The 15,951-nt window shown below is 39.9% G+C and overlaps 1 protein-coding gene and 1 pseudogene across 5 annotated transcripts in view; one reads left to right on the top strand and one right to left on the bottom strand.

The window, feature by feature from the left end:
- MYLK (myosin light chain kinase) overlaps positions 1-15,951 on the bottom strand; it is a 270,332-nt gene that overhangs the window by 223,170 nt on the left and 31,211 nt on the right. The gene's annotated exons all lie outside the window — the stretch shown is intronic.
- LOC309660370 (small ribosomal subunit protein eS27 pseudogene) lies at positions 1,667-4,649 on the top strand (annotated as a pseudogene). Its single transcript has one exon. The product of its transcript is annotated as a small ribosomal subunit protein eS27 pseudogene (transcript).

Below are 15,951 nucleotides of genomic sequence, written 5' to 3'. Positions count from 1 at the left end.
ATTGGGTTATCTGATATCTTTGTGATGGGTTTTTGTTTGTTTTGTTTTTGCTATTGAGCTATATGAGTTCTTTATATATTTTAGATATTAATCCCTTTTTAGATATATGGTTTGCAGATATTTTCTCCCATTCTGTATGTTGCCTTTTCATTTTGTTGATGGTTACCTTTGCTGAGCAAAAGCTTTTTAGTCTGATATAGTCCCACTTGTTTATTTTTGCTCTTGTTGCCTGAGTTTTTGGTGTCATATCTAAAAAATCATTGCCAAGACCAATGTCACGGAGCTTTCTTCTTATGTTTTCTTCTAAGAGTTTTAAAGTTTCAGGTCTTCTGTTTAAGTCTTTAATCCATTTTGATTTGACTTTTGTGTATAGTATAAGGGTCTAATTTCATTCTTTTGCATATGGATATGCAAAATTTTCCCAACACCATTTGTTGAAGAGACTCTTCTTTCTCCATTGTGTATTCTTGGACCCCTTGTCAAAGATTAGTTGACTGTATATGTGTGGGTTTATTTCTGGGCTCTCTATTCTGTTCCACTGATACATGTCTGTTTTAATGCCAGTACCATACTTTTTTGATTAGTATAGCTTTGTAATATAGTTTGAAATCAGGAATTGTAATACCTCCAGCTTTGTTCTTCCTTCTCAAGAGTGCTTTGGCTACTCAGAGTCTTCTGTGGTTCCATACTAATTTTAGGATTGTTTGTTCTATTTCTGTGAAAAATGTCATTGGAATTTTGATAGGGATTGCATTGCATCTGTAGATCGCTTTGGGTAGTACAGATGATTTAACAATATTAATTCTTCCAATCCATGAACATGAGCTATCTTTCCATTTACTTGTGTCTTATTCAATTTCTTTCACCAATGTCTTATAGTGTTCAGTGTATGGGTCTTTCACCTCCTTAGTTAAATTTATTCATATTTCTTTTTAATGCTATTGTAAATGGGATTGTTTTCTTAGTTTCTTTTTAGGATAGTTTATTGTTGGTGCCTCCAGCTTCTGACACAGGTTTTAATGAAGATGAGTTCCTTCTGCAGGGAGGCACCCCTTTCCAAATGCCACATCAATTCAGAGAGAAAAACCAAAACAAAAGCCCCACAGCAAGAGACAGGAAGGAAGGGAAGCTATTCAAACTCCCTGTCCCTCTCCTCCATAGCACACAATAGCTGAGTCCTCTACTGGAGAATCATGGCTCCAAAAGAATCCCTCTGACCTGGTGTTTTCTGGTTTTAAAACCTCCGTTTGAGCACTGTCACTATGGCGACAAGTCTGGGATGCTCTACTCTAAGTGAGGAAGCTTATCCTTCAAATATGCTTCTTCAGTTAACAACAAAGGAATTCACTGAACCTCAACTAATCTCATATTCTCCTGGGAGACCTCTCTCAAGAGGCACTTTTCTCCCCTTGCCCTCACAAACCTCCCAGGTTTACACTGTTCAGCCAACAACCACATTTACATAGAGATTTACAGTTTACTTTCATCCATATCACCTCAATCAAGCCCTGAGGAGTCCTCTTCAGTCACATGAGCCTCTTCTACAACAACTAAACAAAATGAGGCCCTTGGTTTTAAGGAGCCCTTCCCCGGAAGGCTAGCAGACACAGGCCCTGCAGCTGAGATAGGACAGAGAAAGGAGGAGTGGGAGCGTAGGGAGCTTACCCACATGACTTTTTCTTTTCCAGAGGGAAGAATCTGCAGTGGCTTCTAACCCTGGCAGTCCTGATGCCCACTCCCCTGAAGCTCTTCTCAGTCTGTTCTGGGCTGTTGTTCTGCCTTGGCTCATGTTCTACATCATTCCCAGCCCCAGCTGTTCCAAGGGTGGCTGTTGGCTCTGGGGAATTTATCCTCCCTGACTTCAGAGGGGTCTTCCTTAAATATGAGTTCTTAGAGTCAGCCCTGGCTTCCTATAACATAGGTGTAAAAGGAAAACTCTCCTTTACTTTTCTCTACTCTGTGATGACATTCTGCTTCACTTCTGGTCACCAAATGTGTAGAGGTTTGCCCCTCACCAAGCAATTCTCTGCAACACCAGCTGAGTGTCCTACAATTTAATTCACTTCTGACACTATCTACCTGGAGAGAGCATCAGATCCCACAGACTGCCCCCACTTCAGATGCCAACTGCAAGTCCAGGTTGTTACCTGGACTTCTGACTGACTGGCTATAAACCAGAGGCTCCCATGACTCTCCTCCTTGAGTTTGATCACTTGCTAGGACAGCTCACAGAATTCAAGAATACAGTCTACTTATTAGATTAATGGTTTATTACAATGGATATTAAAGAACATGAATGAACAGTCAGATGAAGAGATACATAGGGTGAGGTCCGGAAGAGTCCCAAGCACAGGGGCTACTGTCTCATGGAGTCTGGGGTATACCACCCTCCTGGCACATGGATGAAACAACCCAAAAGCTCTCCAAACACCATCTTTTTGGGGTTTTATGGCGGCTTCCTGTCATAGGCACGAATGAATACATCATTGGCCATTGGTGATTAAGTCAACCTCTAGCCCTTCTCCCCTCCCCAGAGGTCAGGCGGTTGGAACTGAAAGTTCCAACTCTCTAATCACCTGGCTGGCTCTGCTGGCAACTAGTCCCCTTCCTATGGTTTTCTAGGGGCTTTCCAGAAATCACCTCATTAATATAAACTCAGTGGTTGAAAGCGGCTTGTTATGAATAACAAAAAACACCCATTTCATCTTTATGCTCTAGTGCTACTTAAGGAGTTAGGAACAAAAGATGTCCATATAACTCTTATCACTTAAGAAATTACAAAGATTTTAAGAGCTATTTCCAGGAAACATGACAAATTTATTACATCAGAGTATCACAATAAGCCTACCTCTTATTAGTTTTATAACCTTGGGGAAGTCATTTAACCTTTCAAGCCTGTTACCTCTTCGGTAAGATGGGGGCAATTACATCTATACAGATGGTTCTGATAAGGACTGAGGACACAGATGCATTCTACAATTCTTAGTTCCCTCCCATCCCAGCCCACTCTGCCCTCAGGGGGTAGGCAGTCTCAAATCCTAAGGCGGTTCATAACAAAGAGACAATATGATGTACCAACATCGCAGTGACCTCTCTACCTTGTGTCTTTGGTCGCCTAAACCATTTCTGGGTGATATGTAATTCTTTTCCTCCGGTTTTCAAAACAAACAAATAAGGGAGGCTGTTCAACCTCATTTGTCTTTATTATGAGAGGCAATGAAGTAGGAACAAAGATCATCCTAGGAGATAAAACTTCTGGGTTCCAGTCCTCCCTGCTCACTGAGTTCCTCAGCTTCTCTGGTCTCCAGGAGTTTCTTTTTAAATACCTTACCTGCCTTACCTCCCAGAGGAAAGGGGCTGGATAGGGTGCTCTGTTAGAGCCCCTTCCTGCTCTAAGATCTCCGAACTTTAAGGGAGTACCAAACATGAAACGGGAATAAATCAGACTTACCAGAGAGACTGGTCTTGTCCTCTAGGAGTGTTCTAAAATCCACCCCCACTTCTTAAAATAAACATTTCATTTGGGAATAATTTTAGATTTTTAGAAAAGTTGCTAAGATAATGCAGAGAATTCCTTTAACCAATTTCCCCTAATTTTAACATCTTACATTACCATGGTACATTTGTCAGAACTACAAAACCAACATTGGTACATTATTTACTAAATTCCAGATTTTATTTGGATTTCACCAATTTTTCCACTAATGTCTTTTTTTTCTGCTCCTGGGTCCAATCCAGGATACCTCATTGCATTTAGGATAAAACAACTTTTAAATGGTGAAAGATTTCCAACATAGAGACAAACAGATCTTCAATAAAAAGAAGATCAGATACACTTGAGGCTCTTTTTGAACCCTCTCTTCCCATTTTCAAGCCCTTTCCTTTCTCCCTAGAGAAGCATCATCACAAACTCATTGTTTATCATTCCCTGGCATGTTTGCATGGATTCCTAAAAAGACAATATAAGCATAAACACTATTTATTATTGTTTTTCAGACTTTAAAACTTATATAAATATTATTCTTTTCATATCCTTCCATACCCTGCTTCTTTCATTCAACTATTTTTTTGAGATCCATCTGTTAAGAAATATAGCAATAGTTCTTTTTGCTCCTGTGCATAAGATGTATAGCATTTCATTCTATGAGTACACCACTATTATCATTCTCCTACTGATGGACATTTAAACCGTTTCTTTCTTTTCTTTTCTTTTTTTTGCTGCAATAGACATTTTAATGCATTTGCTGAAACATAAGAAAGATTCTCCATCTAGGACTAGAATTTCTGCGTTAAAAGCTGTAACCAGCTTTCTGGCAGAAATGACCTCCCTATGATAACATGCCTCTCGCAAAGGATCTCATTCATCCCTCTCCAGAAGAGGAGAAGAAGAAACACAAGAAGAAGTGCCTGGTGCAGAGCCCCAATTCCTATTTCACGGATGTGAAATGCCCAGGTTGCTATAAAATCACCACCATCTTTAGCCATGCACAAACAGTAGTTTTGTGTCTTGGCTGCTCTATTGTCCTCTGCCAGCCTACAGGAGGAAAAGCAAGGCTTACAGAAGGATGCTCCTTCAGATGGAAGCAGCACTAAAAGCACCTAGAATCAAGATGAATGGGAAACCATCCCAATAAACACATTTTGGATACATCCTGTTTATTGTCTTGTTTTACTGCTAGGAAGTTCCTACCTCACGTATTCAGGGGCAACTTTAGAGTCAGTTGGGGTAATCTGTGAAATCAAATGAAGGCAGTTTCCAAGTCAAAAGTCCACAGGGCTGAATATAAGGACTCCTTACCTAGAAAGAGGAAAGCTGTTGATGCCAACACCGCAAAGAGGGTAAAGAGGAGAATCTGGTAAGAACCCATGAACTTCTGGAGGACACCTGAATCTTCACACTGATCTACGCATTGGCAGAATAAAAGAAGATAATAGTTATTTAATACGTCCAGGACAGACGCTGCATTTAAAATCTTGTGTGGTCCTAAGAGTATCTAGCTGAAGCACTCAAAACCCAGCCTTCCAAGAAATTCTTTTGCTTCTTACCAGAGAAAAAGGGGTGAACTGTACTTGGCTCCTCTACCTCTTTTTGGCTTTTTATCTCTCTAACGTAATAAACTACAATTGTTGAGCCTCTCATTTCTCTTCAGCTTACAGAAGAATATTTCAATTCTCTGCCACTTTAAAATGCCTGTTACCTTTCCTGTGCACTTTAACTCCAGGTGACATGCTTCCCTTCACCAAGTTTGTGACAATGTACGGTGATTCAACTTCTACTTTTAATCCCTCTAACCTAAAACATTTCCTTGGATCACCAATGACCTCTTATATCCAGGGGCCACTTGTCCTTTTTTATTCAGGTGTCATTTCTAGGGAACATTCTGATTTGTATATAACCTTGTCCTCAATAAAACTTCAGACTTGTGTCTTTGAAGCATTATAAAAAAAAAAAAAAAAAAGGTGTAACTAAATTGTTTCTTAAAGCTGTTGTACTGATCCACACTCCTTTCAGAAGTGAATGAGTCTGTTGCTCCACGTCCTCATCCATACTTGGAAGGGCATTCATTTTATAAATTAATTTGGTGACAACTGGCATCTTTATAATGAGTCTTCCAGTTCATGAACACTGCCTTTTTTCCCATTTATTAAGACTTTTTTTCTTTTCGGTAATTGTAATTTCTCCAAAAATATTCTTGTACATATTTTGGTTAGGCATACCACTAGGTATCTTGAAGCTTTTATTACTATTGAAAATGGGATCCTTTATTTATTAATTTTTCTAATTGGTTATTACCGGTGAATAAGATTTCTATATGTTGATTTTGTGTCTAGGGAAACTGGCAAGCTCTTACTATATATTTTCTACTTAAAAAAACTCAAGAAAATCATATTGTATGCAAATAAGGACATATCTTTCCAACATTCACAACATTTTTCTTATCTTATTGCATTGGCTAGAATCTCCTGTACAATGCTGAATATAAATGGTGAGAAAGGGCATCTTTATCTTTTTCATGTCTTTACTGAAAAGAAGCCTAGAGTCTTATTGTTAAGGATAGTTTTTGCTGGAATATTTTGATAGATGCTCTTTATCAAGTTAAGGAAATTCCCTTCTAAGTTTCCTGAGAAGTCTATTCAATCACGAAAAAGCACTAAATTCTGACAACTACTTTTTCTGTTTCTTACAGATTGTAGGTATTATTGATCTGTTAACATGATTTATTACATTAACATATTTTCTGATGTTGGATCATTCTTAATTTCATGCATAAACTCTACTTAGAATGTAAATATTTGAAATAGATTTGCAAATATTCCATAAGCATCTATGTTTATAAATTGGACTGTTTTATAATTTTCCTTTCTTGTATTCTTCTTGTCTGGTTTGGGTATTTAGGTTATATTATCATTGTAAAAGTAGAGAGCTTTTCCTAATTTTCTATTCTCTTAAACAGTTTGTTAATATTAGGATTATCTACTTCTTAGAAGTTGAATAAAGTACAGATGTAAACCACCTAAGCCTGATATTTTGGAGAGATGAGGTCTTGGTTATCAGCTTAAGTTCTTTAATGATTTTTGCTTTTTGGTATTGTCCATATTTTTTCAAGTAGTTTTGGCAAATTATATTTACCTAGAAAACTATGTCTTTTCCCAATCCAAATTTTGTCATAAAATTCTTCAGAGTATAATCTTATGATTTTTATTATCTATTACGCATCTGTAGTTATAGTTCCCTTTCTTTCAAAATATTATTTGTAGCTCTTTCTTGAAAAAAAAAAACTTAACTAGGGATTTATCTATTTTATAACTCTTTTTGATCCTCTAAATTGCTTTCTATTTCATTTTGTTTGTCCTCTTAGTTTCCTTACTTTTACTTTTCTAAAGGCTTATTTTCTTCCTTGTCTATCTTCTTGAGATGGACATGTATAGACAGTAATAGTCATCTACACAATATGTATTCTCCCTTTGTTCTTTATTAGCATAACCCCTATTTAGTTTGGGAAAGCAATACGCCAAGCTAAAAAACAAACAAATTATGTTTTTCAGACTCCCCTGCAGCTAGGAAATGCCATATGACACATCTGTTACCAATGACATATAAGTGGAACTCACTGGGTAGGGCTTCCAGGAAAACTCTTTAATTACAGATAGCAGACTCAGCTGGTACATGCCTCTTTCATAACCTGTCCTTTTCTTCCTCATCATGTTTGGAATGTGCATACAAAACTGGAAGTAGAGCAGCCACCTTACAACCATGAGGCAGCTAGCATGAGTATGAAAGCTAAGTTTAGATGAGTCAAAAGTTAGAAGAGCCTGGGCTATCGTGGCATCATGGAACCTCCATATCTGATTTGAACTGTCTACCTCCAAATGAAATCAAGTCCCCCTTAAAACTGTGTTCCTCTGAGACAGGAGGGAAGAGGGCAGGGCACAAGCATTAAAAGAATGATACAACCATTAAGAACAGAATATGACATAAACTGGTTAGAACCTATTAGGCCCAAGATGGTGGAAGATTTGACTTCCAGTAGACCTTGATCCTCATTATACACTCACTGTAATAATTAGCATGCTAAATGACAAACCCACAGGCACCATGACAGTTCCAAGGCCAACCATAAAAGGCCAAAAAGTGGGCAGTGGCCCAATTCCTGGAAATCCCCGCCCCTTCCCCAACATAGTTGGAATAATTCCCCCAATTTATTAGCCTATGAAATAACTCAGCCCACAAAAACTAACCATCCCATATTTTGGGGCTGCTCTTGCCTTTTGAGACAAGACTGTATTCTGTCTATGGTATGTGTATCCCTCTAAATAAATCCATTTCTTATCTATCACTTTGTCTCTCATTGAATTCTTTCTGCTATGAGACATAAAGAACCTTAGCTTCATTAAATCCTGAGATCAGGTGTGCGATTTCAATGAAAAGACAGCGGGTTCAAGTCCCAGTCTGAATTTTGGCTGGGTTTGAGTCCCATCTGAGGTGTGATTGGGTTCAAGTACCAATCTGAGGTGTGTGGTTTCACCTCTGCAAAGTTTATGATTAACCTCTCCAACCAAAACTTTATTTCCTTTTTTATCCTGCACCAGTTTCCCTCAGGATTGAGGAGTATCAAAGAAAAGGGGGGACTGAAACCGAGCAGGACCCTGCAGCTCCCTCCCGGGTACAAAAGCCTTTCTGTGTCCCCTGTTTCTTGTTTGTAGAAAAAGGCTTTAGTGTCCTAGGACTTCCCTGATTTCCAAAGAGCAGAGCCAGTTACTAATTAGGGAAGTGAGGGAATGCAGAAACAAAGGAAAGGCAGTCAAGAAACAATAGTTCAGCAATCAAACAGAGTCCTAGTTCCTCTTCAAGGGATATAAGTAACCATCTGATGCATATCTTTGAGTTGTTCTGCAGGAACTAGGACTCCCACCCAGGTGGAGGATGGTGACTGCATGCTGACCACAAGCACAGAGACCCCAGACTGGCTGGAACCAGAAGGTTGGTGATTAAGATTCCTGAAACACAACACTGTTTCCTCACCACCAACCAATCAGAAGAAAATCATGCCCTCCACAACCTTCAGCCCAAATGTTGCCTTTAAAAACCTTATAGTCCAGCCAGCCAGGAAGATGGATCTGAGAAAAACCTATGTCTCATATCTTCTTGGTTGGCACCCTCTCGATCAATAAACTGCTCCAAACTCTGATGTTTCAGTTTGTTTGGCCTCACTGTGCATCGGTACAGGAACTTGAGTTTGACAAAACAAACTTCTTGTAACATGACAAGGTTAAACCTCTAGGTCATTTAACCCATGATCATTTACACACAAATACCATTTTAAATAATACAATATTCAACTATCTTTCATTTTTTTAATTTTTAATAAATGTATTTAAGGTCATAAATTTTCCTGAAAGAAAAGCTTTCTTGACTAAACTGAGAGATCAACTGTGCTGGTCCAGACCAGAAAGACCACCTAGCCAACCCAAAAACTAGTGATATAAATGAAAATGGCCATGGTTTAAGTCCCTAAATTTGGGGGTGGACTGTTATACAGTAAAAGCTAACTAATACAGAAATTGGTTTCAAGAGTGGGGTGCTGCCATAACAAAATCCTAAAACATGTGGTGTTGGCTTTGGAATAGGGCAGTGACCAGAAAATCAGTAAGGAAACAGACTGCAAAGGTTGCAAAAATGAAAAAAAAAAACAAACCCCAAAACCCACCTGCTGTAGCAGGTCTGGAAAATGATGACTTATACTATGTAGAGACAGAACAGTTGGTAAAACTGAAGTTGACAGTACCTTGAGAGGAAAAAAAATGAACCTAATAAACTTTCAGTTACAGCTAAGTAGATCTCCAGAGAGAATTTGGAAAGTGCCACTTGGGTACGCTTAACTGCATATAATAAAATATGGCAAGACAGAAGAATGGGCAAAAGAAGGAAATGTTCAGTTTGCAACCAGAATTAAGATGGAATACGGAGGGTCCAGGGCCTGCTGTGTTGGAAAATAAAACTCTCATCTCCAGTCTCCCCATATCTGAATAGTCTTCAAGTAAAAGATTCTCAAAGTAAAAGGAGACCTTAGGACAAAGAGAAAAGCAAGGGTATGGCCACTTGTTAAGACCTCTGAAAGATTTAAGAAAGTGCCTAGTATACTTTCTCAGCTAGACAAAAAGGCATAACAGAAGCCTAATCCCAAATCACAGTGAATAAATCTAGAGAAAAAATAATTGTGGGTATAGCTTTTGCTGAATAAAGTAGACTATAATCTGTTACACAGAAAGCCCAAAATGTTAAAAAAACAAAAACAAAACAAAACTATACCAGCAAAAGCACCATCAGCTTGGACTAGAGGGAACTAAGATTGATTAAACTGCGAAGAAGTCTCTAGGCTCTCAACTACCTATGGGCAGGAAACCAGATGAGAAAGCTGCTGAACTGTTAACATGGCCATTTCTTATGGAAAGGAAAGATTTCTCAAGATGGGGAACCAAGGGACTAGAGAATGGAGTCTAGGGCCTTGGAGAACAATGGAATGGGAAGGCACTCCCAGGAAGCAGAACTGAGCCCTAATCAAGGGCCTAGGGGGAATTTTAGACCAGTGATTGTTATGTATCCTCTGATCTTCCCCCTTTTGAAGGGACGCGTCTATTCAGTTAACCTGCCTCTGTCTGACCACTGTACTGTCAGGTGTGTAGTGAGAAGATGACTTGCCATTTTAATTCACAGATCTCTGAATCAAGAGGCGCCTTACCCAAGGGGCCACATCTAAGGATCCTCATTCATCCTGATGCGATAAGGTCATGAGATCACATCCTTCCAGCCTGATGCTATACGTAGGATGAGACAGAAAGCCTGAAATGAGGATTAGCAAACTTTACATGTGGGAGAAATGTGAATAATTTGTGGCCAAGGAGCAGACTGTGGTACATTCTAAAAGCAGCCACACACGTATATACAATGGAATATTACTCAGACATAAAAAGAAACAAAATTGAGTTATTTGTAGTGAGGTAGATGGACCCAGAGTCTGTCATACAGAGTGAAGTAAGTCAGAAAGAGAAAAACAAACACCGTATGCTAACACATATATATGGAATCTAAAAAAAAAAAAAAAAAAGGTTCTGAAGAACCTAGGGGCAGGACAGGAATGAAGAAGCAGACGTAGAGAATGGACTTGAGGACATGGGGAGGGGGAAGGGTAAGCTGGGACGAAGTGAGAGGGTGGCATGGACATATATACACTACCAAACGTAAAAGAGATAGCTAGTGGGAAGCAGCCGCATGGCACAGGGAGATCAGCTCGGTGCTTTGTGACCACCTAGAGGGTTGGGATAGGGAGGGTGGGAGGGAGACGCAAGAGGGAGGAGATATGGGGATATATGTATATGTATAGCTGATTCACTTTGTTATAAAGCAGAAACTAACACACCATTGTAAAGCAATTATATTCCAATAAAAATGTTAAAAAAAATTTTTTTTAATTAAAAAAAATAAAAGCAGCCACAAATTCTTTTCCTCCTACCAAGGGGTGGAGTCTGTTTCTCCACCCCTTGAATCTGGGCTTGGCCTCGTGACTTTTTTTTGCTAACAGGACATTAGTAAATGTAATACAAACGGAAACTTAAAAAGTGCTTGCACAAGGAGGCTTGCTCCCTGGCTGCATTTGGAAGCCTGGACCATCATGTGAACAGCCTCAGCAGACAATCTGGAAGATGAGAGGCAATTTGGAAGAGAACTAAGGCATCCCAGCATGCAGGCCGTCAACTTCCAGACATTGAAGCTATCCTAGATCATCTAGCCAGCCACCAGCACATCACAGATGTGTGTAATAGTCAAGACAGCTGAGCTGGCCCAGCTTTTTAAAACTACAGCTACCCCAAAGATTCTAGAGCTGAATAAGATAGTGTTTCTTTTAAGCCATTAAGTTTTGTAGTGGTTTGTTATGCAGCAAACCTCAGCTGATACAATTATAATTTTTTTTTACATAGTCCATAATTATCATCTTTCTGACTCTGAATATGGCTTTAACATCCCTCCCCCCAGAATAGCCTGCCCCATATTGCTATTGTCGCCTAATTTTCATTTTAATCATATTTTTAAATCACACACACACACACACACACACACACACACACACACTCAAGAATTTTTTACATAGGTTAACAGTTAAATGAATATAAATATATTTAATCAATTTCTGTGTTCAGTGTTGTTTCTTGTATTGTGCATCCTTTCTCATTGTTTGATTTTCTTCCTTCTAAAGTATATCTTTTAATAGTTCTTTTAATGAGAGTCTTGAGTTTATACCTTTGGTCTTTATTTTTCTCTCACTGCTGTAGGATAGTTTATCTAGGCATAGTATTCTAGGTCCAACACTTATAAGTTGTAAGTCTGTTTTCTTACTTCTCCTGCTGCTGAAACATCTATTAGCCATTTATTTATACATGACATATTTTTAACTCTGATTTTTAATTGGTTGCTATGGACTGAATGTTTGTGTCCCCCCTAAATTCGTATGATGAAGCCTCAACTCTCAGTGTGACTGTATTTGGAGACCAGACCTTTACGGAGGTAATTAGGGTTAAATGAAGTGATAACAGTGGGGCCCTGATCAGATAGGACCAGTGTCCTTAGAAGAAGACACAGGAGAGAGCTCGCATTCTCTCTCTCCCTGCTACGTCAGGACACAGTGAGAGGGCGGCCACCTACAAGCCAGGAAGAGAGTTCTCACCAGAAACTAAATCAGTTTTGATCTTGGAATTCCCAGCCTCCAAAACTGTGAGAAATAAATGTCTGTTGTTTAAACCACCCAGTCTATGGCATTTTGTTACGGCAGCCCAAGCAGCTTCATATACTGGTCTCCCCCCTGCCCTTGATAGTATGCAGTTTCACTGCAATATGTGTAATTGTGGGTTAACTTTTATTTAACCTCCATAGTATTCGGAGATACTTCTGATCCAAGAACTCATAGTTAGTCAACTCTGGAAAATTATTAGCATTTATTTAAATATTACTTCTCTTTCAGTTCCTCTGTTCTCTCTGTAACTTTTATTAAAGAATGTTGAAGCCTGTCAATTTATCTTTCATATCTCTAAACTTACAGTGTAAGTTTCTCTGTACTGTTTTCCAATCTGTTAACTTACTTCAATGGTATCTAGGAATCAGTGTACCCTATCTATTTTATCTTTATTTCAATAACTACAGTTTTCATTTCACATTTTAATTTTTTATATATACCTGATCTTATTTTATTTATGCTTTTTTTTCATAATTCCTTATTTATTTATTTTTTTAATAAATTTATTTATTTATTTATTTTTGGCTGTGTTGGGTCTTCGTTTCTGTGTGAGGGCTTTCTCCAGTTGCGGCGAGCGGGGGCCACTCTTCATCGCGGTGCGCGGGCCTCTCACTGTCGCGGCCTCTCCCATTGCGGAGCACAGGCTCCAGACGCGCAGACTCAGTGGTTGTGGCTCACGGGCTCAGTAGTTGCTCCGCGGCATGTGGGATCCTCCCAGACCAGGGCTCGAACCCGTGTCCCCTGCATTAGCAGGCGGATTCTCAACCACTGCACCACCAGGGAAGCCCAATTCCTTATTTTTTAATGAAAGTTATGCCTTTTTTTTTAGGGCAGGGCACATCCTCTACCTACTTATTATAAAGTTATTTTCAGACTAGTCTATAAAATTAATTTCATTTGGGATAATTTCTTATTCTTACAGTTGATTCTGTTACCTGATTTATTTGCAATTTTGGAGTGGCAAGTTCCGTTTGAGTCTGTTCTTCTCACTTTTATTATTTTGTTCCTCTCTCTCTGACCCCATTTCTCCTTGACCCTCCGGGCCCCCAGTGCAGAAGCAGGTTGGGTGTTACAGTCGCACAAGAACATGGCAGCCGCAGTCACAGAACCAGCAGGCAGCTGGGCTCAGTTCCTGGTAGCAAGGCTATGTGCTTGTCCTTGCCTTCCTTAGCCCACAACTCCTGTCCCAGTCTCCTCCTTCCCTCTCACACACCCAGCCTTCCTTCATGACTTGGTGAGCTCTTCTTCAGCCCTGGCTTCAAGCCTTACTCTGGTTTCTCAATGCCTGCAGAGCACTCTTATTTTTTTGGTCCCTTTATTTCATAGGAGCCAAACTCTTCATAGCCACTGCCTCCGACCAACCTACAGCACAAGAAACTTCAGTCTCTGATCACCTTTTTGCATTTCTCTTCTTTTATGATCCACAGAGATGGTTACTTCACATCTGAGGCTGGTGATGTTCATTTTTTGTTTCTCTTTCCTTTTGTCCCTCAGAGATATGAGTTTGGGGAATCAGTTTGCAAAATGTAAACAAAATGTAAATTAGGAACCTGGTCCTCCTTCCCAAAGTTGCCCATGCCCCCAAAATGAAACTTTAAAAAAGGACGAGGCGATCATATGTGAATACCAATCATTTCTCTCTTGAGCCAGAGAAGCATCTCCACCTCACTAAAGCCTCTCTGTGCAAAAGGCAAGCATGGTGAGGAAGGCAAAGAGAACCACTGCTCTTGGCTACCATCTACCCTGGAGATCTGGGAACTTCTCCTTTTAGGTCTAAGCTATTTATTGATCAAATGAACCAGAACAGAGGACTTTGGCAAGAACTTGAAAGACTAATATAATCTTTCCCATTCATTCAAAAACTTCAGTTAGAAAGAATGGGATGGAAAGAGGACACTAAATATTGTGATGTGGCATATTCAAAACTACAAGTCCATTCTTTTTGGAACAGAACTTGCTACACTGGGGCATGGGCACCTGAGTCTTCAGTGTCTGTGACGTTGTCCTTACAGTGACTGGACAAATAAAGGGATATAACTTAGTGTGGAATCAATAAATGGAGAACGCATAACACAAGTAGCTTTCTTTCCCCTTGACCTGGAAAGAGACTTCTTCCTCACCTATAAGCATATAGGGAGAAATTTCACTTTCAGTTGGAACAACTCAATTTGGCATTCCCCTATAACATACCACCACGACTCTCACCTGTTTATCCACTGGGAACTTCCCCAAATTGGTCTCATCAGGGTACCAGGTGGGATGAGATGAGGCACATCAATTTCAGCACTAACTTCCAGGGGTTTACTTTGTATGTGTGCTTATTTGGGGGTTTGCTTTTTGCCAAGTCTACCCTAACACAGCCAGTTTTCCATTTAGCTACACGACTCATTCAAATATTTATTGAGCATTTACTGATAATAACAGCTCCTATTTAATGGGGACCTCTGTTTGCATGACAGTGCATTTTACACACCCATTTAATCTTCACAACAGCTAGTCATTCAAAGTAGGCACTGTTATCTTCATTTTTCAATAGAGAAAACAGGCTTAGAGAAGTTCAGTAGTTTCTCAAAGTCACACAGGCTGGAGCTTGAATTTGGATATGACTCCAAAACCAAAAATGTTTTTCTTATTGCAATCTGAGGACACCTGTTCTTTCCTATAGAGAAACTGTGTGTTACAGGCTATGGCCCTAAGTTTTCTACACTGAGGCAAGGCCAGCCTAAAACAGCCTACTCCGGAGCTGTCCCCTGGCCTGTGTATATTCATTTTCCCCTTCCACCTCAATTCTGCCATTTGTGCTTCTGGGGCCTATGACCTGACAACTCTCAGCTACAGGCAGAATCAGACAGAGGCAACAAGAACTTTTGGGTCGCTATTGGTATTGGATTCTGGGCCCTTCTCAGTCAGGGCCCTGAGGTTTGGTAGTTTTCCTGCTGCCGAAGCTCTGGGGATTTGTCTCCTTGTCAAGCTTATTTTTATCACTTGCAATGGTGCCCAGATCCCGTGGTATTGGCCTTGGCCCTGAGGATGGTATATAATAGGCAGAAAAATGCAGTGGGACTTGGAAGAACTGAGAGGTCTCCAGAAAGGGAGAGGCCTTAAAGTACGAAGGAAAGGAAAACTGGAGCTGGTTTCCCAGAAATGCGGATGGGCTCTAACCTTCCACTCACTCCTTTGGCCTCTTTAGTAATTCCCTGGACAGCCTGGGAGGGCCATGGGCCTCAGCTCACCAAAATGCTTCTCCCCACTCCATCCTGACACCTAACGTGCTAAGTGCTTTGTGTGCATTACTTCATTTAATCCTTATGACATCCTATGAGGTACAGGTGCTATTATCTCCATATTATAGATGAGAAAACCAAGGGAGAGAGAAGTTTTATCATTTACACAAAATCGCACAGCTAGTAGATGACAGAGCTAGGATTTGAAACCAAGCAGTCTGATGCAGAGGCTGTATGCTAAACTACTAAAGAAATAGCCTCATAGAAAAAACAGAAAAGATGGATGTAAAATATGTGTCTATAATTAGTTACAGGGATTTGGGGGGATTGGGTAATGCTTGGTCAACACCATATTTTGACTGGTGAAAGGGTTAGGCTCTGTGACCTTCCCACATACTGTCCTCTAAAGAATGCCCGTTCAGTTGGAGGGGACAGAAGGG

The sequence above is a fragment of the Balaenoptera physalus genome (assembly GCF_965194825.1).
Source record: "Balaenoptera physalus genome assembly, chromosome: 4".
Classification (NCBI taxonomy): Eukaryota; Metazoa; Chordata; class Mammalia; order Artiodactyla; family Balaenopteridae; genus Balaenoptera; species Balaenoptera physalus.
Note: the sequence above shows the minus strand (reverse complement) of the source record. Positions and strands in the feature narration are given on the sequence as shown.